Consider the following 26,697-nt stretch of genomic DNA (forward strand, 5'->3'; position numbering starts at 1 on the left):
AAATATGCATTTAATAACAATTGATTAAAAAAGAGGCCATAAATTTGAAAGAGAGCAAAGAGGGCTATACAGGAGGGTTTGGAGGAAGAAAAGGAAAAGCAAAATGAGATTATCATATTATAATCTCAAAAAATAAAAGAAGCAATAAAAATAAATGTAAATAAAAGGTTTCTGATAGAATGGTTCATCATTGACATATAAGTAGCTTGTATGTATTTGATAACAAACAATTTTTAAAAGGTTAATAATTATAGTTAAATGTAACATCATAGAGTAAACTTACATTCCATGATTTATGGCTTAAATCATTTTTTACCTTCCATTTTCGGAAGTTATGGCCACAAACAGCTATGGGCATTATACCAAAAATTATGGTTATGATCAGCTACATCATTTTGTAGGTCCCAGTATCCAAAACAATCCAGACAACTTTTAAACACTAAAGAAGTACTTATATCAAGAAACAAGTTAAGTTTTTTACTTTTCAGGAACAAAACCAACATATAATTATGTATACCCCTAAATGCTTTCAAAGGAGCAGTTATTCAAACAATTATAATCAAATCCTGAAGAAAAGGGGGGGAGGAAAAAATGCCTATATGCCTGGGACTAACTCTCCTTTGCAGGTTCTCAGTCAGTCTCAATGACAAAGGAACTTTAAAACAAACACAGAAAGATACTTGGTGACAATTTATTGGAATGCAAGGGAGGGAAAGTGTCCTGCGTATCAAATTAAATGTTTTGTGGACTGCATAAAAAAGGGGGAACATAGAAAATTCCACATTTAACAGAGTCCAAATCAAACAATACACTTTGAAGGACAAAATGGTCACATTTGGAAAAGAGGAAGAATTGATTGTGCAGAGCCTTTCTTCCTGGTAGTAGTTCCTGAAGGGTTGCACATTGCCCTCCTCCCAGAGTGGCCTGGACCTGAGGCACCATGGCAATACTCCGTCTTTTTTATTTAACAAGCGTGGGAATACTTAACCTTTATATAACTTAGTTTTCCTTGTAGTCAGCCTAGAGATCAGGACATTTAGATGGGAAGAAATAATAAATTACTGTATTTGCTGTGTGTTCCTGTTTACCTTTGAGCTTTCCCAGCTGTGGGCCAGGAGCGAGTACCGAATTAAATGTGCTATTACCCACTTAGCCTTTAGCTCTTAGCCTATCTGAGCCCCTGTATGAACTTAAGCTGTTACATCGCCTGGCTTCCAAGCAGCCAGGACATTTTTACCCTTTAATGAAAGGCCAGTCCTGTTTTATTTTCAACCTAGCAAAATAAAGACGATTCTTGAACATTTTCAGTTATAGCACTTGGAATCTAATTCTCTTACATTTTTTCTAATTTTGTATCGATGCTTTAAAACATCCCAGATCTGAATGATGGTCTGCATGCCGTTACCTTTACGGCTGTGGCTTTTGGAGCACACAAAATTCATGTCTAAGGAAACACTTTTACCAATTTTTTAAATCTCATCTTTAGTTGTGTCATATTTTCTTTTTACTTGGATTTTAGGCTTGATTTTTATTTATTTTTTTTTAATTTCTATTTTTTAGATTTCTAGTGCAAGTGACATCTTTCCTTAAAGCTGGTGTCTGCCTTCTGGTCTCATACACAGGATGCAGCCATGCCCATGTCTGAAGAGGGAGTTTTTGACTACTACTCACGCGATTTGTGCCATAGCATGCTGCCATAGTTCTGTAAATGCTTTTCTTCTCGGAGACTTTGTTCTTTCTTGCTACCACCCCCTGTCAACTGGATGAAAAGCAGCAGCATTTTTCACAGTGTGCTAACTCCTGCAATCCTCAGGATGAATTACCTAGTGCGGTTTATCACCACTGTGCCCCGAGTCTGTTGTGACTACGTGATCCGTAAGCTAACATGTTCAGTAAGAACGATCCAATATTTTACTTGGTGTATTGCCGAGGGCCAAGGCAAGCGATTCCCACTGGGGGAAGGAGAAAGTCTCTCGAGTGTTGTATGTAGTTCAGGACTGGACAAGGACGAAGAATCTTGTTATGCAAGGCTGATAGTCCTGATAATGGTTGAGAAATTTTATCCTCCCACAGTAACCTCCAATTCCTTTGTTCTTTCCCAATATTTTATGGTGCTCCCTTCCCTCCCTTTGTCTGTCATCCTGTGAAACCTTTTCTGTTCTTCATTTTAGCCTGGCGGCATATTTACACGGCAGTGTGCTTGCAAGTGGTTGAGAATTCTACCGAGCCCATGCGCCAGCAGCCTTCGGGCTTCATTTCTCAGACCCTCTGCTGTAGGGTCGCCAGAAGCGGCTTGGGACACAGCGCTGGTCAGCATGGGTGTAGACACACTTGCACGTGCATCCGGTTCTGATTCACAGACTTGTCATGCGTTCTTTTGCGTGTTGTCAATAACCACCACTCATTGCGGTTCCCCCCCCCCGCCCCCCCCCCCACAGTGGAATTTCCTCAGCTCAAAAGGAGCCATGGAGACTATTCTGAAACTTTTACTGCATCAAGGGATTAGTGAGGCAGCAAAGTAATTTTATTTGAAATAACAACCGAAAGCCAACTTGGAGTGCTGCAAGAAGGGACCAGACCACCCCATAATGAGGTTGACCAGAACTGATTCCAAGAGCGTAGGAATGTATCGGGAAGGCTCTATTTTCTGGAACGAAAATAGAAGGTGGTGGGGAGAACAATCAAATAACAATATCCTCAAGGAGCCGGAATTTTCATCATCTCAATTCTGGTATATTCAAGTGTTAAGTGTGCTTGGCCAGCAAAAGGGCAGTTAAAGATCTAATACCCAAGTGTGAACTTCACACACCTACGCCTCCGTGAAAGTTGAAGACAATATTTGGCAACTGGCTCTAGAAGTGTGTTTTAAGCAAGGACTCATAAGGCTGAAATAATACAGAGGAGCCCTTTGTGGTAAGAAAAGCACGATCTTGATGTCAAGAAGCTAGCCGGTTACCGTAATGCTAGCAACCCATTTCTGTCAACACTGACTGTGGTCCTGGCTGCAGGCTAATGTCCTTTGCTGGTTATTGCATTCCCATCCAGTGTGTGTTGGAGAAATACATATGCCTGCAAATGGATAAATCATTTCAGTTAGAGACAGCCATCTTAAGATGATATTGATATAGAATAAAAGCGACAGTTGTGTGGCCGAGGAGATGGTTCAGTTTGGAGCCTCAGTAACCACATGAAGCCAGAGGCTGTAGCTTGTGTCCACAATCCAGGCATTCCTACAAAGAGATTGATGGCAAAGATAGGAGAATTCCAGGTAGCCTGATGGACATGGCAATGAATAAGAAAAAGACCCTGTCTCAAAGAAAGTGAAAGCTAAGATTCAACACCCAAGGCCATCTGCTGACCTCCACATGTGTCCAAGGGCATGTGTCTGCAGTCACACACAGTCGTTCACATAGATAAATACAAACAGAGAGAAAAATAAATAAATAAATAAATAAATAAATAAATAAATAAATAAATGCAGTGGTAATTTTAATAACACACTATGAGCCTAAACATCACTATTCCTTTTATTCCATAACCTTGTAGTGGTCTAGAATTTCCTTGGCTTTTTATTAGTTTCTGCATCCATACTTTATGCATTTAGATTTTTTTTGTCATGTAGAATATAGGGCATAATGATAGAGAGGGACGTACTCTACTAATCAGTGACCCCTCTAACCTCATACACACATTTTAATTCAAAACATCTGAATCAAAGGTCTGAGTGGGAGAGAAGCATGCTCTTGCTGCCTATATGACTGATCTTTAGCAAAGAAGGAAAACAGCTGAGCAGAGAAAGTATTCTCAGCAGTAAAGAGGGAACAGTTGGGTATCATATGGGAAAAAAATCATTCTTTAGTCACCTATCTTACTAGTGCTGCAGCAGAAATTAATCTATAATGCAGACACTTCTTTGAAGATTACTAAGTGTCCAACACTTTAAAATCTATGCAAACTCTCAGAAAAATACCATCTAGATAGCCTTTGAAACAAAAGGCTTTTTCCCACTCTGTATGAGATTCTTGTGTGATTAAAAAGAAGCCAGATCAAGTCAATGTCTTTGAATTAAGGATTTCACACCACTCCTTTTGTTTTCTTATTATAACTGTAACCACATCTGTATCTGTGAACACAGAGTCACGCAGTAGCAGGGGTTTCACACTTCAATGACCCTAGACTTAGTGACATGCACTGTTTTCATGGTTCTGTGTTTTTATTTTGTCCTGAGCTCTCCAATTAAATATCAGTCCTGATGATAGCTTGCCCATATGTTCTCTAAATGGAGCTCAGGGTGGCACTGTCCATCACAATGAAAAGCCCAATTAGTTGAATATTTAATAAAGCTAAGCACAACAAAAACAGATGCACGCTTGACGTAATGCACTTTTCTTTCCAGGTTCCATGGAAAATGACTTTCGTGTTTTTCTTTCTAGGATGCTGGTGTCTGGGTGACAACATCTGTAATGCCGGGATCACTAACCACGATGCTCGGGCCTTTGCCAGCATCTTCTAAAGCCTTTGCTTCTAATCGCTGCTGGAGTACAGGGAAAGTTTTGGCAAGTTTTATCATGTTTGCCATGATCACAGACTGTACTAGGGTCTTTCCCCATCCCCTTTTCATTTTATAAGCATGAAAAAAAAATAGGAAACTCCTAAGTTATATTTCTAAACAAACATAGTAAAAAGTAATTTATTAGGCTTGGTACATATTTATAATCCCATAACTTGGGAATCTGAGGCAAGAGGATGATAAGTTAGAGGTAGTCTAGGCTACATAGCAAATTTGAGGCTAGTCTTGATTATACAATAAGACTTTGCCTCAGAAATTAAAAATAGGAAAATTAATTGAAGAAACAATGGTACATAAAACAACAAAATGGCTAGTAACAGAAAGATGAAATTAACTTTATCACTCTGTAGAAAGGAGAGGTGAGGAACACAGGCATGAACAACACACTGAAAGGGAAAAATAGACAGATAGATAAAGTAAGCATTGCATAATGTAACTAATTCTGACGATGCAATGCTTAGTTGAAACTGACACATGGACACAGCCGACTTATTAGCCAGTAGAATTCAAGGTCACAAGAGGGGCAGCTTTGTAAAAGATACCTAACACCTGCTGATACATTCCAGGCCGACCTCAGAAAACCTGGAAATTAAATGAGATGGAATAGGCAGGATTCTAGGGAAAAACCAGATAGACAGAGCTACTCAGTGTTCACACCAGAATGAACACTACTGAAATATGACCGTTTCCATGCCAAGAAATAAGAAAAATACATTTTAAAAGAAGGTTTTCCTAGGACTTGCTGGAGCCGATCTAAACCCTCTTCTCCCTGCAGCATGTTCTCCGGCTCCTCAGAAGTAGAATGATGTTCATCCCCTACTTGGTACTCTGGAGACAAATAATCCCAAAGGTTAAGCCAGAAAACAATGATTAAAAATAGAGGCTGGAATTCTTAGCTTCCACAGCTGTACACCTTCCCACAGTTCCCCAGGAAAGCAGCAGCCCACCACAGCCTTCCATCTGACCCTTCTCTGTAAGCTTTCTCCTCACACAGAGCAGTGAAGTGAAATCAAGCTATAAAATTCCTCCTAGAGGTTAACAGACTCCTTAAAGAGTAGACGTTAGATATGGCCATGCTAGTTTGCTAAGGCAGACACAATAATGTATAGCAAACATAATGTGCCAAACAGCAGACACATACTATCTCATAGCCTTGTAGGTTAGAATGGCAGGATCTGAATCCTGAGGACTGTGAAGAGTGGTCTCTGGGCCATGAGTTTCCAGGTTCTTGCAACTGTGTAGTGAATTTTAAAGCTCCTAGGCTTGAAGAGGCATTCTTCTGACTTCTGCTCTTATTATCAGAGGACATTAACTCATGTACGACATCCTCCTACGTAAATGGAGACTGTGTTTTCGTTTCTCAGCTGCCCAGTCCCAAGTAACCACACAGAAACTTATACTAATTACAAACTGTTAGTCCCATTAGCTCAGGTGTGTTATTAACTAGCTTGTACAACTTTAATTAATCAGTTTCTATTAGTCTATATTTTACCACGAGGCTCATGACTCATTATCTCACATCTTGCTTCCCCAACAGTTGCTGGCATCTCCCAGACTCCACCTTCTTTTTTCCCTTAATCTTTCCTCAGACTTACTTCCTGACTAAATTCTGCCTGAGTATTGGCCAAATCATCTTCTTTATTAATCAATGGTAATAAAATATAATTACAGTATACAGAAGGGCATTGCACATCACTCTCACATGAACGTCTTTAGCCAAATTCAGCTTTGGTTAAAAAAATAAATAAGGCCAGCAGGACTGGGACTGAATAAGCATGGGATGAAACCGGATTTTCTGAACGTGGCAGACAATGAAGGCTGATGAGAAGCCAAGGACAATGGCACTAGGTTTCAATCCTAATACATGAACTGGCTTTGTGGGAGCCTAGCCTGTTTGGATGCTCACCTTCCTGGTCCTGGATAGAAGTGGGAGGACCTTGGACTTCCCACAGGGCAGGGAATCTGGACTGCTCTTCATTCTGGAGAGGGAGGGGGGATGGAGTGGGGGGAGGGGGAGGGACAGGGAAGTGGGGGAGGGGGAGATGTGTGTGAGGAGGGGGAGGGAAATGGGAAATTTTTTTTTGCAACAACTAAAATAAATAAATAAATAACATATCTGCTAGGTCCATCCTGACAAATTCATCATAAACTGACTGCTTCTCTAAATTTCAGTCTTCAAATAAGACTAAACTCTGAGGTTACTATCCCAGCATATGAATTTGGGGCATGCAATTCAGTCAGTAACAACAACTTCTGCTTTCTGCTTCTGCTATCTCTATTTACATAAGAGGATGTTTTAACGTGAGTTAATGTCCTCTGATAATGATAGCAGAAGTCGGAAGCAGAAGGTCAAAAAACATCTCATGGCTTGCATTGACATGACTACGTTCAACAACCTGGTTAACTACTGCAGGACGGACATCATAAAAAAGGCATCTATTAATGGTTTCAGGTGTATTTTCATACGAACCCATGCTTCCAGACGTTAGACAATAGCAACATAACTTTTTGTTCTTACTATACTAATAGAATGATATAAGCAATAGCTTAATATGTGAGGCTTAGTTCTGACTGAATTTTGTGTTGCTATAACAAAATAATTAATACTGAATACCACATAAAAATAAGATTTATTTCAACACACCACTTAGAGACTAAGAGGGCATGCTTTGGGAGCCACTTCTTTCAAGGGCCTCACATTGTGATGTAATATATCAGATGAGATCACATGACAGGAATACATACAAGAGCTATGAACAGCACATGCTGTTTCAAGCATAGAGAAGCCAGGTACATGCTTCCTTTAGAAAAACTCATTCTCTAAGTAAAAAATCCAACCTAGTCCACCCACAAGCAGATTGGTGCCTTATACGTCCCTCAGAGGGTGGCACTCCTCTGACCATTAACATCTACCTGCTCTACATCCTTGGAGGAATTTGAGTTTTATAAAATACTTTTTATAAAGTCTCTTATTTATTGTCTTTCATATTTCATTGTGAAAAAAATATTTCCATAACCTCAATACTGTTTTATCTGTGGTAACACACTATATGTCTAAAATGATTTGTATTCTATTATCATGAATATTCCTAGTATATAATTGATAAAAGCAATGTAAATAACAAATAATGTACATCCTAAAGAAAAGAATAGTTATTTACATGGAATAAAATTGAAATATACCATTAGAAAGTCAATCGGTGCTATTGCTATTTTTCATTTTAATACCTATATGCTTCAAGAAGTAATTTTCATTAAAATTAATAATTGATGGTAGTTGAAGGGATTGTATTATATAAATTTCATTTATTTCTTTTAACATCTGAATTACATGCCAAAAATGACTTTGAAGGAAGGCCTAATTAAATTCCTACATGATTTATTATTTAAAATATTTACTGATAATAGGCCACTATGAGATTCAATTATTCAGGTACTGAGATGAATACCCAAGGTGACCCTTTCAAGAAACATCAAACAACTATCAATTATACTCATTTCTCTTTTTCATGCTTAACTCAATAGTCTCTGGAAATTATAGAAAATCACAATATTTTATGCATTTTATTTTACTAACACAAATTTTAGACAAACAGGTTTACTCTACATATGTAATATATATTAAATATAAAATCTTAACTTCAGTATCAGCATACTCTATTGAAAATATATTTAGTAATCTAATAACTTATATGTATTTGTATACTGATTATACTGGTGAGCGGGTACACTTATTCTGAGGCCTGAGTAGGAGTCAGAAGAAACTTGCTGCTATTGGTTTTCTTCTTCCAAAAATTAAGTTCTGTATTAGATCATTAGGCTTGACCACAAACCTCTTAGCTTTGGACAACTGTCAAAAATCAGGTTTTTTGTTGTTGTTGTTGTTGTTTTCGAGACAGGGTTTATCTGTGGCTTTGGAGCCTGTCCTGGAATTAGCTGTGTAGACCAGGCTGGTCTCGAACTCACAGAGATCCGTCTGCCTCTGCCTCCCGAGTGCTGGGATTAAAGGCATGTGTCACCATCGCCTGGCAACAATCAGTTTAGATTAAAATACAGTAAATATAAAACTTCTACCCATACCATGAAAGAGAGATGACTAAAAAATCAGTCATAGTTAAAAGATGAAAACATATGAAGAATATGGAATATACATATTTATGTATACTAATTATAGACTGTTGCTATGAAATGACCTCTCTAGGCCTCCATTCAGAGACACTACAGAAACATGCCTGGCCTCTGTGTCTTTACTTAGTTGCAGAGGAAGGTCGCATAACCCTTTTCTTTCGTCCTTGATGCTAAAGCCAGAATCACGTGGCTATAACTGCCAAGTTCTGCTGCTTGCTGGGGCTGGAACATGGTCCCCTTATCCAATTACATCTCCACAAGTTTTCTGTTTTTGATAGTTTCCTTCACTGCCCAAGTGTGGTTGCTCTGAAAATCTATCTGTAGACCAGGCTGTCCTCAAACTCAGAGATCTGCCTGTCTCTGGCTCCTGAATGCTGGGATTAAAGGTGTGTACTACCAAGTCTGAACCTAAGACCTTCTTTAAGTCCTTTTCACAAGTTGGAAATTTATCTGGGTAGGATCTTGCCCTGAGGTCTCCACTCCCTTTATCCATTTGACATCAGGCTTTTTTTGATTTTAGCCTCAAGGAGACTTTTCAGACAAGGGCAAAAAGTAGTCACATTCTTCATCAAAACATTACAGGGATGTGTCTCTAGGTCACATAATAACACTCTTCTCCTCTGAAATTTCTTAAACCATGCCCCTACAGTTCAAATCACCCTCAACATCACTGTCTTTCATGCTCCTACTAGTATTGTCCATTAAGCTCCACTTAAAGCCTATTAAATCTTATATCCCAGTGTCTACATTTCTCCAATGAAAGCATGCTCAGGCCTATCGCAGCAATACCCCTGTCACTGGTACAGACTTCTGTCTTAGGGTTTTATTGCTATAAAGAGGCACTATGACTATGGCAATTCTTATAAAGGAAAACATTTAACTGGGGGCTGGTTTACAGATCCAGAGGTTTAGTCCATTATCTTCTTGGTGGTATACAAAAAGACATGGTGCTGGAGAAGGAGCTGAGTGTTCTATATCTTTATCTCTAAGCAACAGGAAGTGAACTGATACACTGGGTGTGGCTTGAGCATATATGAGACCTTAAAGCCTGCCTGCCTCCACAGTGGCACATTTTTTTTTCTAACAAGGCCATACCTCCTAATAGTGCCACTTCCTATGGACCAAGCATTCAAACATAAGGGTCTACGGCAGTCATGCATATTCAAACCACCACAACAAATAGAACATTTTAGAGAAGAATAATTGCTCAGGTTTAAATATACTTAACACTTTCTATGTATGTTCAACAAGATGACAAGCTTTGCAGGTCAGTGGGGAGATCATGAACTTCATCTTAGACATGCTAAATTTGAGGAGGAACTACCAAGTGAAGAACTTAGCAGCCAAACCTAGGTCTAGTCAATCTAAAGAGCTACTTAGGTTGTAAACAGACATTTTGATATCATTTGACTATATGTGCATGAAAAAGAGATTTTTTTTCTAGAGAGGGGAAAACTTTTTAAATAAAATATTACAGTAATTGCAACCTTAATTTGGCAATAGTTTCTTCAAAATATATAAGAACATAAGAAATAAAAGAAAAAAATAGACAAATTAGATTTTACCAAAATTGAAGGCTTTCCTACTTGTGAAACAGCTTGGCCGTTAAAAGGACTTGCCACCCAGTTCAATCCTTGGGACCCACATGGTAGAAAGAAAGAACTGACTTGTGCAAATTGTTCTTTAACCTCTCCATGCACAAATCACTCCCTTCCTTCCTCTGAACAAATAAACTTTTGTGTATAAAAAGATAACATTAATAAATTAAAAAGATAAGCTCTAGAATGGGAGGAATGCTGGGAAATTATTCATCTGATGAGGATTACATATTCCAATCTACAAAGCACCCTTATTCTTAATGATAGGATAGACCAACTGAGAAATGGAACAAACAGGGCTGAGAACATAACTTAGGTAATAAAATATTTATCATACAAGCTTAAGGATACCATTCAATTCCTAGGACCTATGTAAAAAGCCAAATATAGATTAGTCTTACCTGTCTGCTCTATCATATTGTTGTATTCAAAATATTCTTTTTTTAAAAAAAAGAAAGCTTTTCTTGTTTTTATTGACCACATCTGCAAGTATTCTTCAGTTAGATATTTTTTTGAAAAAAAAAATTCCTGCCTCCTCCCAGCCTCCCATTTCCTTCCCCCTCCTCCCGCCCCTCTCCCCCTACCCCCACTCTCTCCCCCTTCCTCTCCAGTCCGAAGAGCAGTCAGGGTTCCCTGCCCTGTGGAAAGTCCAGGGTCTTCTCCCCTCCATCCAGGTCTAGGAAGGTGAACATCCAAACTGGCTAGGCTCCCACAAAGCCAGAACATGCTGGGCAAAAAATTGGGATCTTCGGGGTGGGGTGGGATGGGGGTAAGGGGAGATGGGAAGAGAAAAGTGAGAAGGGGAGGATGGGGGAACTTGAGGAAACGGGATGATTGGGAATAAAACAAGGTTGGATAGAGGAGCAGGGAATCACATAACTTAATTAAGGGAACCACCTTAGGGTTGGTAAGAGACATGAACCTAGAGTGGCTCCCAGGTGCCCAGGGCAATGTCCCCAGTTAGTTCCTTGGGCAGCTGAGGATAGAGAACCTGAAATGACCCTATCCTATAGCAATGCTGATGAGTATCTTGCATATCACCATAGAACCTTCATCTAGCAATGGATGGAGATAGAGACAGAGACCCACACTGGAGCATCGGACTGAGCTCCCAGAGTCCCAATGAGGAGCAGGAGGGAGAACATGAGCATGGAAGTCAGGACCACAAGAGGGGCACCCATCCACCGAGACAGTGGGGCTGATCTATTGGAAGCTAACCAAGGCCAGCTGGACTGTGACTGAAAAATCATGGGATAAAACCGGACTCTCTGAACATGGCAGACAATGAGGGCTGATGAGAAGCCAAGGACAATGGCATGGGGTTTTGTTCCGTATTCAAAATATTCTAACAGCCAAAATGTCTTCTAGAGAAATATTGCACTGCAAACATTAGGGGTTTTTTTTTGTCTTTTGTCTTAACAAATTATCTTTTCTCATACACACTGTCACAATGAAATATATGAAAATTACTAAATTGCTGCAATTCCAGTCTAGTAATAACTTCAGGAATATCTTCTACAACATGACTGTCATTGTGACAGAGCGGAAGAGCAAGGTGGAGAGTGGTCTACTCACACAGAACAGCTGAAGAAAGCCATATGGGCTACAGACCCCAGGAACTGAGGCATCATCTGTAAAAGGAAGCTGAGATCTAAAAAGCTGGAGTAAAGAATGTTTTAGCAGTGAAAAGGCATGGACAAAGGTCCTGAATGAAGAGTGAACTTGACATTTTAAATGTTAACAGGGAAGTGTGGATGGAGAGAAGACACAGAGAGAGTGATGTCCTGAGGGTGGTTGGGATACAAAGGGAATTGTATAATATATGTGTGAATAAGTACATTTTATATGTAGGCTAAACTGTAATAGCAATGCATAGAAAGTTTTAAGCACAAGAATTTCATAATATGGCTTATATTATTAAGATAAAAATTGTGGTTTTAGTGCAAAATCCATAAGAGGAATCAATAAAGAGGCGTGTAGCATCTAAGTGTGGAATAATGATGAATTAGGTGCTGAATGGAGGGGACAGCAGAATTCGTGTTGGAAGAATAGTTAGCAAGACTTGCAAACAGCTGCGTTTTCCAGTTGTGTAAGGGAAAGCATATGTGATTGGCAACCAGAATTTGGATTGATGCAAGCATTCTCTGTTGAGATGAAAGCGACTGAAGAATTCTGATTTTTAAGAAGACATTTAATATTAGACAGGTAATTTCCTGTGTAATTAAAGTAGATAGATTAAATTTTCCTTTTGAAATATACCTTTTATTGAGTTAAAAAAAATACTAAAAAGTTTAAATTATCCAGGTATGGCAATGTATGTCTGTCACCTCTCACAAAATAAATGAAAAAAGCAAAATTCTGAAGCTAACAAAGCCAAAGTAGGTAGAAATAGATTCTAATAAATGGGAGGGCAAGGGTTTTTCTAGTGCATAATTTTATAATACTTAAGTCCCATAGGTGTCATTATTTGGTGTATTAGTTACTTTTTATTGCTGTGATGACATATAATGACCATAAGCAAATTATAAAGTAAAGAGATTAATTTGACCTCTGGATCCAGAGGGGAAAGCTAGTAATGGGAGCGAAGGCAGCAGGGTACACGACAAGAACAGGAAGCTGAGAAGGCAATATCACAGAGAAAGCGCAGACAACAACCTGAAAGTGGAACAAGGTGATAGACTCTCAGCTAGAGACTCTTACAGCCCTTTCTCAGTGACCCACTTCTTCAAGCTATAGACTCTCAAAGCACCCCCCCCCAGTGACACACTTTCTCAAGCTAGAGACTCTCAAAGCCCTTCCCCAAGTGACGCACTTTCTCACGCAAGTTTCCTGTCCTGAAAGTTCCATTGTTTAAATATAAGAGCCTATGAGGGTAATTTCTCATTCATATCACCACTCTTCATAAGAAACATCTCATTTACTTTACTTAAAAGGACGATAACAGAGAACAAGTTTCCTTGAAGATCCATTTTTATCACAAAACATATATAGCTAATATACATTATTTTTTAACATCTCCTTGAATTATATTTTTCTTAGAAAACAAAGAATCATCATTATTTGGTTCATATATGACCTGTGAACATCTAATCGCAAAACAACAGTATATATTTGAATATATGCTTGAACTTGAGTCTGAGGTCAGAAGTCAGCAATTATATATAGGGGTGGCCTAAGGAAATTTCCCTTTATTCAGTGGAGGAAAATATATTATTCAACGTTGGACATATTCAGCAAAGTTTTAAATTATTGTTTTTATACTGATTTGGTTTGTGTTTTGGAGAAGTTAATGCACAGTTCACTGCTGCCCTCTGCTGCCCACAGGGTTGAGGAGAGAACTCAGAAGAATGGTGAGGGACCTACAGAGCTGCTTCCTGAAAACACTACCAGGTAAGAGCTTCTTTAGGACCACACCAACTCATCCTGGGTAAAACACACTGACTGAATTTCAGGGCGACACAAGCTTTTGAATCAGATTCTTAGTGTGTCTGAAACACCCTCACAACTCAGAAAAGAAGATAACTAAAACAAAACCCATATACCAGACACGATCTTCATGAATCAGTTACTTTTTTCATAGAAATGGTCTGAAGCCAGAGGAAGCATCTCATTATTAAGAGGTCAGCAAAGTTTCTTTTGAGGGGTTAGTGTATAATTGTGGGAAGAGCATCCAGAGAACACAATGTTCGAATGGCCAGTCAATGATCAAATCTTACAGAGGCAGACCCAACAAAAGCCAATTTTGCCTTTTAGAAACTGGGAAACGTTTTTTGTTGTTTTGTTTTCAGTTTTGTTTTGGTTTGTGTGGAAGGCATCCAACAGTGAGAGAACACGATGTGCCTCTTACCGACGGGAGGCTTGTTACAATGGAAGCAACCCTTAAACCGCATTCAATCAAACATGCAAACATTCATCAGCAAACAGGAAGAAGTCACCCAACCAAGTCATGCAAGCTGGCTGTTTTCTCAGGCCTCAGAATGCTCTTAAGCTAACTCTCGTGATGACCTGCTGGCCAAATCAGCCCACTTTGTAGTGAAGCTGCTACACACTGAGTCACTTTGGCCATGAATGGAATGGGGAGCAAGAGAGGCAAACCAAATACTGTAGAGACCATGTCATGCCCCACCCTAAAATATAAGAATATTTTCTTCCATTGACAAAATAATATTAGGCTATCCAGTAAAACTAAAAATCATGGTAAGTATTATTTCATTCCCAGTTTCCTTCCATGCCTAAATGTAATTAGCATTTCCATTTCAAATGTAATTAGCAACATCTTACCTCCATCTTTCAAAGATTTCCTTGTGTTCCTCTGACTTGTCCAATGGTCACGAGAGAAGAAATTTCTCAGATTAGATGGGAGTGTACCTCTGAAGCTAAATGAAAAGTCATGTTGAGGCCGATTTTAGTTGGCAAAATCAACAATGTTTTGCTTTTGGCAAGTAAAATAGTGCTTTGATTTGTGATAGGAGCGAAACCATTGGCAAACAGAGCTTTAACGTCAAGTTCTCTTTCGTTTCCCAGTTGATTACTCATAAATCAGCTTTGTACAATTATCTACCTGTGTTTTGCCTGCCTAACTGCAACTCTCTTGATATTTGCAATTTTAGATATTATGTTTTAAATACTAATGTCCCGTTAGACAAATGGCTTTAAAATAATTTCATTCAATGTGTTGGGTGTCTTTTCAAGGTCTGTGGGTTAAATTTCAGGCACACTCATACATGGACACACCACATACACACACACACGTTTTTTAAAAAATCTTGCAAATCAAAGGCAAAAAAGCTACACTTTTACGCTTATTAGGGTGACTGATACCAAAATGTCAAATTATAATATCTCGGAAACATATGCATAACGGGGTACTATTTATTTATTTTTGCTTTGCAGTGCCTGTTCTCTTGGAAATAATATTTGTAAAATCAGTTCCAAGACCAGTCATGTAGCTTTCCCAGTGTTTTCATTTAGAATGTTTGTGGTTTCCAGCCCTATAATTAAATCTAAATCCGTTTCTGTTGGCTTGTGTGTATTATATAAGCTAATGGTCCAATTTCATTGTTTTGGGTATGGATGCTCGGAGTTACGAGCGTCATTACTCTGACAGTTTATCCTTTTCTCATTATATATTCCATGCGTCCTTGTTGAGAATTAGTGACTGTGAACTTATGGATTTATTTCTGTGCTCTTTGCTACGCTGCATGACTTCATACATCTCATTCTGTGCTAGTTCTTAGCTGTTCTGATCACTGAAGGTCTAGAATGTATGAGAAATTTCTCAATCTCAGTCATCAAAGGAAAAAAATAGCAGTCAAGGCTAGGGAGATGGCTGAGTGTCTTACTTCGGGTTTCTATTGCTGTGATGAAATACAACGATAATTAAGTTTGGGGAAAGGGTTTATTTGCTTTACCCTTCCATATCACTGTTCATTATTAAAGGAAGTCGGGACAGGAACTCAAAAAGGGTAGGACGCTGGAGGCAGGAGCTGGTACAGAGGCCATGGAGGGGTGCTGTTTACTGGCTTGCTTCTCATAGCTTGCTCAGCCTGCTTTCTTATAGTACCCAGGAATCCCCAGTGCGATAATGGCACCACCTGCCGTGAGCTGGGTTCTCTCCCATTGACCACTAATTGAGAAAATACCCCACAGCTGGCTCTCCTGAGGCTCCTTCCTCTCTGTTTATTCTAGCTTGTGTCAAGTTGACATGCAAAACCAGATACTATAACTCACCCCTTGTCTAATTGTCATACAAACACTTCCTTATTCCTTCCAAAGATCTCACAATTAAAATCATAACATTTTAAATGTCTCACAACCTTTACAAATACAACCATATTAGAGTTTCAGTCTCTTTAAAATATCCTGAGAAAATTGAGAGCATGGGGGTGGAGGAAAGGGAGGGCAGAAGGGGAGGAGGAAGGGAGAAGGGAGGAGGAGCACATGAGGGAATGGGATGGTCGAGACGGGGGAAGAACAGAAAGGGAGATTAAGAAAAGAGATATCTTGATTGAGGGAGCCATTATGGGGCTAGCAAGAAACCTGGCACTAGGGAAATTCCCAGGAATCCACAAAGATGACCCCAGTTAAGACCCTAAGCAATAGTGAAGAGGATGCCTAAACTGGCCTTCCCCTGCAATCGAATTGATGGCTACCTTAATTGTCGTCATAGAACCTTCATCCGACAACCAATGAAAGCAGATGCAGGGATCCTCAAGTGAAGCACTGGGCTGAGCTCCCAAGGTTCAGTCAAAGTAAGAGAAGAACAATAATATGAGCAAAGGGATCAAGACCATGATGGGGACACCCACTGAAACAGCTTACCTGAGCTAATGAGAGCTCACTGACTCTGAACTGACAGTGGGCAAACCAGCATAGGACCGACCAAACTAGGCCCTCTGAATGTTGATTGGCAGTTATACGGCTGGGACAGTCTGAGGGGCCACTGGCAGTGGGGCCAGGATTTATCCTTGCTGCTTGAGCTGGCTTCTTGGAGCCCTTTCTCTTTGGAGGGATACCTTGCTCATTCTAGATATGGTGGGGAGGGCCTTGGTCCTGCCTCAAAGCAATGTGTAAGACTTTATTGACTCCCCATGGGAAACATTACCCTCTCTGAGGAGTGGATGGTGTGGGGTGACATGGGGAGAAGGTGGAGGAAGCAGGTGGAGGGGAGGGAGTGGGAACTGGGATTGGTAGGTAAAATTTCAACTAAATAATAAATGAAAAAATGATGAGAAAAAAATACCCAATGTCTTTTAAAAGTTCAAGTCTTTTGACTGTGGGCTCCTTTAAAACTCAAAATGAAATCAATACCTTCTTCAGGATTGAAGAACAAGAACACTGTCACAAACTCAACCAAGCAAAACCAAACTCCAGCAGTATAAGCAACTCAGTGCCCCATTTTCTGAGATTCACTGGTGATCTTCTGGACTCCTCCAAAGGGCTTGGGTCATATCTCCTGCTTTACCCTCTTCAGTTTACCGAGTTTGTCTTCTGGCTTTGGCTGGATCCACTCCACTGCTGCTACTGTTCTTGGTGGCATTCCCATGGTTCTGGTATCTCCAAAATACTGGGGTCCCTTGCTGCAACTGGGTTGCACTTTTACCAATAGCTTCCCATAGACTCTCTTCATGGTGCCAAGCCTCCCCTTCTGGGCATGACCCCTTCAGTCCTGGGCCTTTGACTGCCACTGAGGCTGCACCTTCACAAGTGGCCTCTCCTGGCTTCTCCCAGTTCCAAGTCTCAGCTGTTCTCCATCACCCCTTCATGCCTTCAAAACCAGCACCACCTGGGTGATATTTACACTTTACCAAGTCCTGCTGGCAACACGAGGTACAGCCATGGCTGCCTCTAGAACACAGAAACTCTGTGCTCTCAGGAAACACTTCCCGGAAGATTTCACCTTAGTGATGCTAGCATCTTCTTAATCACCACTGATTTCTCATCTTTAGCCGAGACGCATCAGCTGTTCGGTAACATAGAGGTTTAGCTTCAGTAGATCTAGGGTCTTGTTCCATCACAGCTGAATCTTCAGCCCCAGCTACCAGAGCCACAGAATCTTGATTCAAAATAACAAATGGCCTTGACAGAGTCCTTAAAGTTCCCTCTGAACTTTGCAAGTCAGACCTCCATCCTCTGCACTGCTCTCAACTTTCTTATCTCACAGGTTCTCACAGAGCTCTTAACACTTCCTGGCTCTTCTAACCCAAAGTTCCAAAGTCCTTTCGCAGTCTCCCCGAGAACATGGTCAGGTCTGTCACAGCCATACGTCAATGTGCTGGTACCAATTTGTCTCAGTTAGGGTTTCTATTGCTGTGGTGAAACAGTATGACCATAAAACAAATTGTAGAAAAAATGGTTTATTTGTCTTACCCTTCCATATTGTTGTTTATTATTGAAAGAAGTCAGGACTGGAACTCAAACAGGTCAGGATGCCGGAGGTAGGAACTGATGCAGAGGCCATAGAGGAGTGCTGCTTACTGGCTTGCTTCTCATGGCTTGTTCAGCCTGCTTTCTATAGAACCCAGGACCACCAGCCTAAGGATGGCACCACCCACCACGGTGCAGGGATCCTCAAGTGAAGCACTGTGCTAAGCTCCCAATTGATCACTAACTGAAGAAATGCCTAAAAACAGAATCCCACTGAGGCACATCCTCAACTGAGACTCCTTCCTCTCTGATAACTCTAGCTGTGTCGAGTTGACCCACAAACCTAGCCACGACTCTTGGCTTGTAAAACACATGCTTTACAAGTGTGACAACACCAGAATCCAGATTGTAAGCATGCACGTGAACACCTGCTGGGCGCGTGTCTCTTGCTTGTGATTCCTGAGCTCAGAAAGGAGATAGATACAGGAATTTCCCTGAGCAAATTGGCAAGCTGTATAATCCCCAAGTTCTTATTATCAAGTTCTCTGTTCAACTGAGAAACCCTGACTCAATGAACAAGGTAAACAGCTATCAGAGAAGATTCCTGATGTCCACCCTCAGCCTCAATATGCACATAGATGTGCACTTGCCCCTACAATTGGCCCCACACATAGAAACACACATGATATATATANGAAAGAAAAGTTCATATTAAATCTACAATGAGTTATTTTTTATTCTACATTTCTTAGGATACCATCATCTAATAGTCAAATAATTGTAATGAATATTTACAAGAGAATGGAAAAAAGGGACCCTTTGTACACTGTTGATGGAACTGGTATAGTCATTAATGAAAAAAGATGTGGAGGTTCCCCCAAAAGACCTGAAAATAAAAATACCATTTGATCTATCCATTCCACTTTTGGGTAGATATCCAAAGGAATTGGAATTAATATCTCAAAAATGTATCTTCATTCTTAAGTGCATAACAGTATTAGTTACAAGATAATATGAAAACAACATGTGTGTATTAGAGGATAAGTAGATAAAGATAAAATATATAGATATGTTCAAATGTGATAATTAATGTCTTATGTGAGAATATTTACATGTAAAGGAAGTATGACTATATACACAGAGGCAATTCAGTGAAATGCCAGTTAGCCTTTAAAAATATCTTGCCACAGATGAGTGGTTCCTGTGAACATTTTGTCATGTAAAATCAGGAAAACACATAGATTAATTCTACATTATCTCACATGTGAAACCCAACATCAAACTCACAAAAACAGAGTAAACAACCATTGCTTAAGGCCATAGGATGGGAAAATGGAGACTACAAACTTCCAATATAAGATCACATGTACAGCATGGCTTTCTAGTAATATATTACATACCTGGAGTTCAAGGAAAATCTACCTTAAGTGATTTCATTATTAAAATGATAAGTATTCAATGATTATGATAATAGCTCAATTGTGGTCATGTCTTTAGAACTACATGTAACTAAAGCATCCTTTGGTTTATGTTAAATGAGTACAACCTATACTTCTCAATAACACTGCAGCAAAGCTTAGGGAAAGAAAAAAAATTGAGGTTATGGTGTTATAATGCTGCCATACTAGGTTGGTTGAAGACACAGATGAGTGGCGTCTTGGAATTTAAATACTTGATATTTCTTACTCTTATTATCTTTGATTCCCTCTTCTACAATGACCTCTGAATCTAGGGGGAGGTGTATATATATGTTGTAGATGTCTACACACAGTTTCTTATTCTCTGAATGTTGACTAGCTGTGGGTCACAGTGTTGACCACTGGGGTGGAGAGATGCACTAATCCATGTGTATAAAGACTAAAAGGCAACTTAATGCTTTGTCCGGTTAGCAAAATAATAGTATTAGGTTATTCCCTGGGCTGATGACCTAACCAATTACAGGAGTTGGGCCCACTTAACAATCAAATAAACATGACCAAAGATTCATACAATGCAAACTTTAAGACACTGACGAAGGAAATTGAAGCAGCTACCAAAAGATGGAAATACATTCTATCCTGCACATGGATTGGAAGGGTTAATGTTGTAAAAATGACCATCCTTTTAAAATCAACCTACAGAGTCAACATAATCTACATCAAAGTTCCAACACAAATCCTCACAAAAAATGAGAAACATAATCATAAAATCCACATAGAGACACATAAAAGATCAAAGATGAACATATACTTTTATTTAAGTGTAAAAGCAAAAAAAATTATCAAAAGATTGATGTATAATATTAACACAAAACATTGCAGAAGTGATGGCTGGAGGATGGACAAGGGCCTTCATAGTGATCAATAATATGATTTTTACATATTCTTGCCAGGATAACAAACACCAGTAAGGAAATTTCCTTAGGAAAAATGAATCCAGAAATTTAAAGTTGCTTAAAAAAAAAAAAAGGTAGGATTTGTTACTGCTAAGTTTTGAAAGGGCATCTGAAATAGAAAAGCATGGATATTTAAGTCTGTACCTAATTGGTAACACACAAAAATCTTAAATGAGATCTAGTGAGAAGTTTTTAACACCCATAACATTCATACTTTTCATTTATCCCCTTCATCTGATTGGTCTTTTGACAATCGTTGTCTTTTCTTTATTTCTATGGATTTTGATAAAACATAGCATGCAAACTCCGTTATTCAGTGGCACTTTAAGTAGTTAAGTATCCCTTCAGAAAATGCAGTATGTGTATTTTCTGAGTTGGATTTCTCTGATTGAATTTCTCTATCTCCTTCCTCCCACCCTTGACATTTTATGAGCAAAAATAAATGACATTGGCTGAACTTGGATCTCATCACGTATAATTCTAAGAAGCCATGAATACGTTTCTCAGTTGTAAGGCAGATCACTTACCATTTCTGTACCTTGAATGGGTTGGAGGCCAGCGTGGGAACGCGGTGTTTTCCGCTCTGTGGAAATGCTTTGCTTGTGCACATCCAGAATAACTTGCTCCATTTGTTCTCATGCCGTTTATTAGATTTACCAAAACCATGGAGTTAAATTTAGGTTCTTGGAAAAGGAACTAACATGAACTTACAATAATACTCATCACTGTACCTCTTTCCCTTGACAAAAAAAGTCAACCAATTTCACATTGCCCAACACTAACATTTAAAATGTAGGAAAGTATGCGCCCGCCTCATCCAAAACTGGAAATGGGAGGTATAATTAAAAGTGCAATGATTCAAGTTCTCCTTAACCGAAGAGACAACAGCTCGCCTTTTCCTTAGGGAATTACCTTCCCTGATGATACATGCCAAAGAGCGTTTTGAAATCCTTCACAGATGCGTCCTGTCTTAAGTCAGTGACTCGTAGTTCACAACACCTAGAAAGAACATGGAAGATGGCTAAGCATAACTTGTCTCCTCTAGCCAAGCCTCACCACCCTCTGATAAAGAGAACTGACTTCAGCGTGTTGTTGTCTGACTTCCACACTCACACCGTAGCATTGCTTCCTCCCCGTGAATAAATGTAATTTTAACAAATACCAAGGAGCCAGGCATAATGGTGCACACTTTTAATCCCAGCACTTGGGACACGGAGGCAAGTGGACTCTGTGAGTTCAAAGTTAGCCTTGTTGAGAGTAAGTACAGGCCAACTAGAACTAGGTAGTAAGATCTCGATTTGAGGGAGGAAGGGAGGAGAAAAGAAACTCCAAGAATTGTATATCAACAGGCAATGCCAGATGCAGGGACTGGCATTAAATGCCAGCCTTACTACTAATTTTCTGTAAGATAATTTAATAAATTATTCTACTTATGTGGCTAAAGACTATAGACTTTCATCCTTGGACAAGTTGGTTTTTATGTGCCTTTTTTTTATCACAGTAATAAAATAGAAGTAATAATAGTATCTACTCATGGAATTCTTGTGAAAACTAAGTTAACACATGTAATTTTTAATAGTAGAGGCTGACATGCAGTAAGCACAAAGTATGTTAGCTGCCAAATGATTGACAGAAAATTCGGCGTGTGTTATTAACATCCTCTTGACCCTAATACTGAGTCACGTGATTCTGAAACCAAACCAACAGGACAAAAAAAGAGGACAATTAATTATCCCAGCCATCATGTTTCATTTTGAGAGATTGTGAACAGTCAAGCTAACTTCTGTAATAAAAACTGACATAAAATAAACTTGAGGAGTTAATTATATTTTTTTAGATGGGTTAAAAAGAGAATTAAAAATAGTTGTTGCTGGTTTCAGACATCTTGATCATTGTCTGTGTATTTTTTAATGAATTAATAGAAGGATGATGAATAAAATTAATTTTCTTTCTCATGCATCCCTTTGTGATTAAACTTACATAAGCCAAGCAAGTATCACGTCTGTAGCAGGAATAAAATTTAGAACACAAGATCCTCCAAAATAATATATTTTAAAAGAATAAGCTAGATAAAATGTTGTTTAGTAGTAACCTTACTTCTTACTGTGGGGCTATAGGTAGGGAAATTGAGGAAAGACAGAGAAAGGCTTTGGCTCATTTCTGAGGCACAAAAATTACGATGTAACTGGGCAAAGGTTAAAAAAAAAAAGATTCCAGAAAAACAGTCAAGCAAAATGACAAAGGTAAATATTTAGGTAAAGACATTTGCCTTGGCACCAAGATCTTCAGTGTGGAAAAAGACAGTTATTTCTGGTTGGTGGCTAGCTGGTTCATCTAAAAAATCAAGAGGGATGTCCAGCATGATGGACCACGAGGGATCCCAGAACTTAGGAAGCAGGGACAGAAAGAACAGGAGTTCAATGCCAATGCCAGTTACATAGCCAATCCCCGTTCAGCGTTGGCAAAAGAAGACCCAACTTCAAAAAATACAAATTGGGGATGGCTCAGAAGTTAACAGTGTGTCCTGCCTTCACAGAGGTCCTGAAGTTGGTTCCTGGCACCCACATCAGTGGGCTCACACCTCCTGTATCTCCAGTTCCAGGGGAGCTTCTGCTCTTTTTGAGACTCTGTAGGTACCTGTGCTCACATGTACATTTCCAGAGAAACACACATACATGCAATTTAAAATAATTATAAAAATTTTTTTAAATTATAAAAAAATAAAGATTGGCTGGGGGCACACTCAATGGTAGAATACTCACCTAACATATACAAGATTCTGGGTTCAATTACAACATTGTCAAATTAACAGAAAAACCAATAACAATAATAATAAAAAGATTTTGAGTGTTGAGACAAACTGTATTTGTCCTAATATTCCTTTGGAGGGCTGAACTGATGTTTGAGCTCGGAACGCTCCGCAGGAGACTTTGGACTTATCTACTCTGAGATTCACTTTACTTCTGTGCGGTGCCCCAATGCTCAGCAGGACAGGCAGCAGAGTTCCGGTTCCCAAGCCTTTTGTCTAAAAATTATGGTGCCAATTTCTCATCATCGACTCCAATTTTGTATCTTGGTTTAATGCTGCATAAAACATATTATGAGAAACAAACTTTCAAGTTGTACTGCCGAGCCCTGAAAAGTAACCTCATTTGCTGAATATAAAGTTTTGTGACTTTAGAAAATAAGCTTTAGTTATCTAAAATATCTTAAAACCACAAATCATAATTTGATAGCATGCATAAGTGAATAATAGCCACAGTGGCAAGAGAAATAATTCCATTACCTCCTATGTACATCTTGTTTAAGTCTCATATCAGGCAACGTGGCGTCACTCCACCAGCACACTTGAAACAGAGCACACAGTTTGCAGACTCTAACATTAATCTCCATTCTTCACTCGGTCGTGATCCTCCAAATTCCTGCCTGCTGAGAACAGCTATACGTCCTGTGCTTCCTAAGGGACAGACTTTAACGTCAGTTCTAGCCCTTTCCTTCCCCCACTATAAGCAATGCTTTCTGGTATAATTTGACTTCTCTGACAGTGAAGTTACCTTCAAGCCTACTACTCCTAGACAAATACTAATCAAACAACTGTTCCATATGATGCTCTGTTTGGGGGAGAGCCCCCTCAGGAGAAGCGTGAACCTCTTTAACTCCTCTAATTGTTAAAGGCAGTGCTCCTTCCATTTGCCACATGGCCAACCAAGGCACGTGCTCATGTCCAAGACATCTTCTGATATGGGCGGCTCGTGAGTGATCAGTTTCCCCAACTGGACTTGTCACACCACAACTGTCACCTTTGTTTCCATGGTATTCTCCTGATCTCTCAGGATTTAGAATTATAGATGTAAAAATGAACAAGTGAAACACCTTTGTTATTTTCAGACGGATTCTACAGTGAGATTGTATCCCCATAGCACACTGTAAGGGCCCCCAAATTGTGTGACCTTTGCTGTGCTCACACACTTACACAGCCTTGGGCCAAGCACATATGCCACAGGCTTCGACTGGTATAAGCGCCAAGATCAGATCTATCATTACTATCTACAGGTGTACTGAGAAATGACCATTGCATCCCCTTTAGGTGCTGTCCGGATGTTCTGTTTGTATATCGTTTCTTCATATATTAATGTGTGCTCCAGTATTTCCCCAAAGGAAGAAGGCAACAGGCTCTGCAAATTAGTAGACTCAGATAGATACAGTGTTTATCTTTTCTTATCATACATAAGAGTATGAACTCTTATCCACTTAAGAAAAAGTCACAATTATACCATGAGTAATATACATTCTTGCCCATGAAATGAGAACAAAACTTCTGCTTTCTGTCTTCTAGTCATTTTTCATAACCCCAAAACAAGGTATCAAAATTCATGGATGTAACCATGGGTGACAAGCTACAGAGCCATGGACTTTTAAAGCTCTCTGTAAAAGTGACCAATTATCTGTTTGTTTGTACTGCCATAACTTTATATAGTTAGTAAAAACGCTCTACAAATTTCACTCCATGTTTACTTAAAAGCACAATACTTATGGGGCTGGAGAGGTGGCTCAGCAGTCAAGTGCACCTTTCTGCTCTTCCAGAGAACTCAAGTTCAGTTTCCAGCATCCACATGATGGATCACAACCACCTGTAACTCCAGTTCCAAGGGGGATATGATGCCCTCGTATCATCGGGAAAGGATTCCATGGGTACCAGGCACACAGTCATACATGCAGGCAAACACTTATGCACATAAAATAATAAAATAAAAAATTAAGGTGTATATTTATAAGTACTTGAGCAACATTTGAATTCCAAAATGTTCTAGTATAAAAGTAAGTAGAGAGTCAGAATAAGAACAAGAAAATCAAGGACAAGAGCTGACGAGTACTAGCCGTGCTTAAGCTGAAGTAACTACTGAGGGGGAATCTGGGGAAACTTCGACCCCTTACCTTATTGTAGGAGGCTGACATTGAAGCTGTTTTTCCTTGCTTTGTAATTTGAGGGTGTGTTGTTCAAAAGAATGTTATATGACATTCGTTTAAGGAACACAATTTTACTTTTTAGTAGGGCCAGGGATTGAACCTGGGTCCTTGTGCATGCTAGACAAGTGTTCTATCCCTGAGCTACGGCCTATGTTTCTTGGACGACATTGTTTGTGCTGAACTTCCCTGCATTTTGATGTGATAGAAACTCAATAGTATTTGCTAAATACACATTCTGCCAAAATAGATAGTTTTCAGTTGTTTTACCGATGGCTAGAGTAATGTTTTTATCTAGGTTTTCTTCCTGTAACTATTATCATGAAATTTTCAGAGTGAAATCCAGAGGTCTCATATCAGAACCTGGACTCTCTATTTTAGGGACATAAAATAATGTCATTTTAACAAAATCCAAATTCTCAAATTCTAGCCTTCTGTTGCACATAGAATGCTGCCAAATCGTTGGGTACACTGTCTTAATAAACCATCTTATCATATTGTAGAAAGTGAAAACTGCCACTCTCTCCTTCCCTCTCTCCCTCTCTCCACTTCTCCCCTCCCCCCACCACCGCATCCCATATCACTGGCGTGCGCTCTAAGAGAGAAGGGAGAAAAACAATTTTTTTAAAGGTCAGATTGGAAAATGCCTTGGTTAGGGAGGACAAGAGTATTTGGTACATTTCTTTGGCAACTACAACTGATAAAGTCACTTGCACAACCCCGTGCCATCAGAGTGATGCGTTATTCCTTGACCTACCTTTGATCTGATTTATGAGATTCCTTTCCGAGCAAATGATCTTCCTAATGAAGGTGTGGTCTGCATTCCCGTTCCTTACGCCAGATCATACTGCAATAACAGGAGCAGGGTTCTAGGAGTACTCCATAATGGGTAAGTACCCTTAGTGATGCTGCAGGGCCCGTACTTGTAGTTAGAACTGGAAGGGGAAACAAAACAAACACACTGTATTCTAAGTCAGCTGGAACTTGTGAACTTGATCTCTTGACAGAGTTTAAGGTAGTACAGGCATGGGAGACGTGTTTCCTGGCTAAAGCATAACAATTTAATCAATTCCTGTTAATAATCAAGTGAACAGTTTGATTATTTAAACAAAATAATCAAAGCAATCATAATCAATTCTTCATTAATGAGGAAATGACAATGGACGATTCAGTCCAACATTTTTGACTAAATGTTG

General features: G+C 39.3%; 2 long non-coding RNA genes across 2 annotated transcripts in view; both read right to left on the reverse strand.

The window, feature by feature from the left end:
- The window catches only part of LOC126499675 (uncharacterized), a 102,658-nt gene extending 87,909 nt beyond the window's left edge, over positions 1 to 14,749 (reverse strand). The window contains exon 1 of the long non-coding RNA XR_007591152.1: positions 14,578 to 14,749. This is a non-coding gene — a long non-coding RNA (uncharacterized lncRNA). The remainder of the gene's footprint in view (positions 1 to 14,577) is intronic.
- Positions 14,750 to 20,503: 5,754 nt separating this feature from the next.
- Positions 20,504 to 26,430, reverse strand: LOC126499677 (uncharacterized). Its single transcript, XR_007591154.1, has 3 exons — positions 26,259 to 26,430; positions 23,823 to 23,993; positions 20,504 to 21,535 (listed from the first exon to the last, which is right to left on the reverse strand). It is a non-coding gene; the product is annotated as an uncharacterized lncRNA (long non-coding RNA).
- Positions 26,431 to 26,697: the final 267 nt, after the last annotated feature.

The sequence above is a fragment of the Alexandromys fortis genome, unplaced genomic scaffold, assembly GCF_014885135.2.
Source record: "Alexandromys fortis isolate MF-2015 unplaced genomic scaffold, M_Fortis_MF-2015_v1.1 scaffold_37, whole genome shotgun sequence".
NCBI lineage: Eukaryota > Metazoa > Chordata > Mammalia > Rodentia > Cricetidae > Alexandromys > Alexandromys fortis.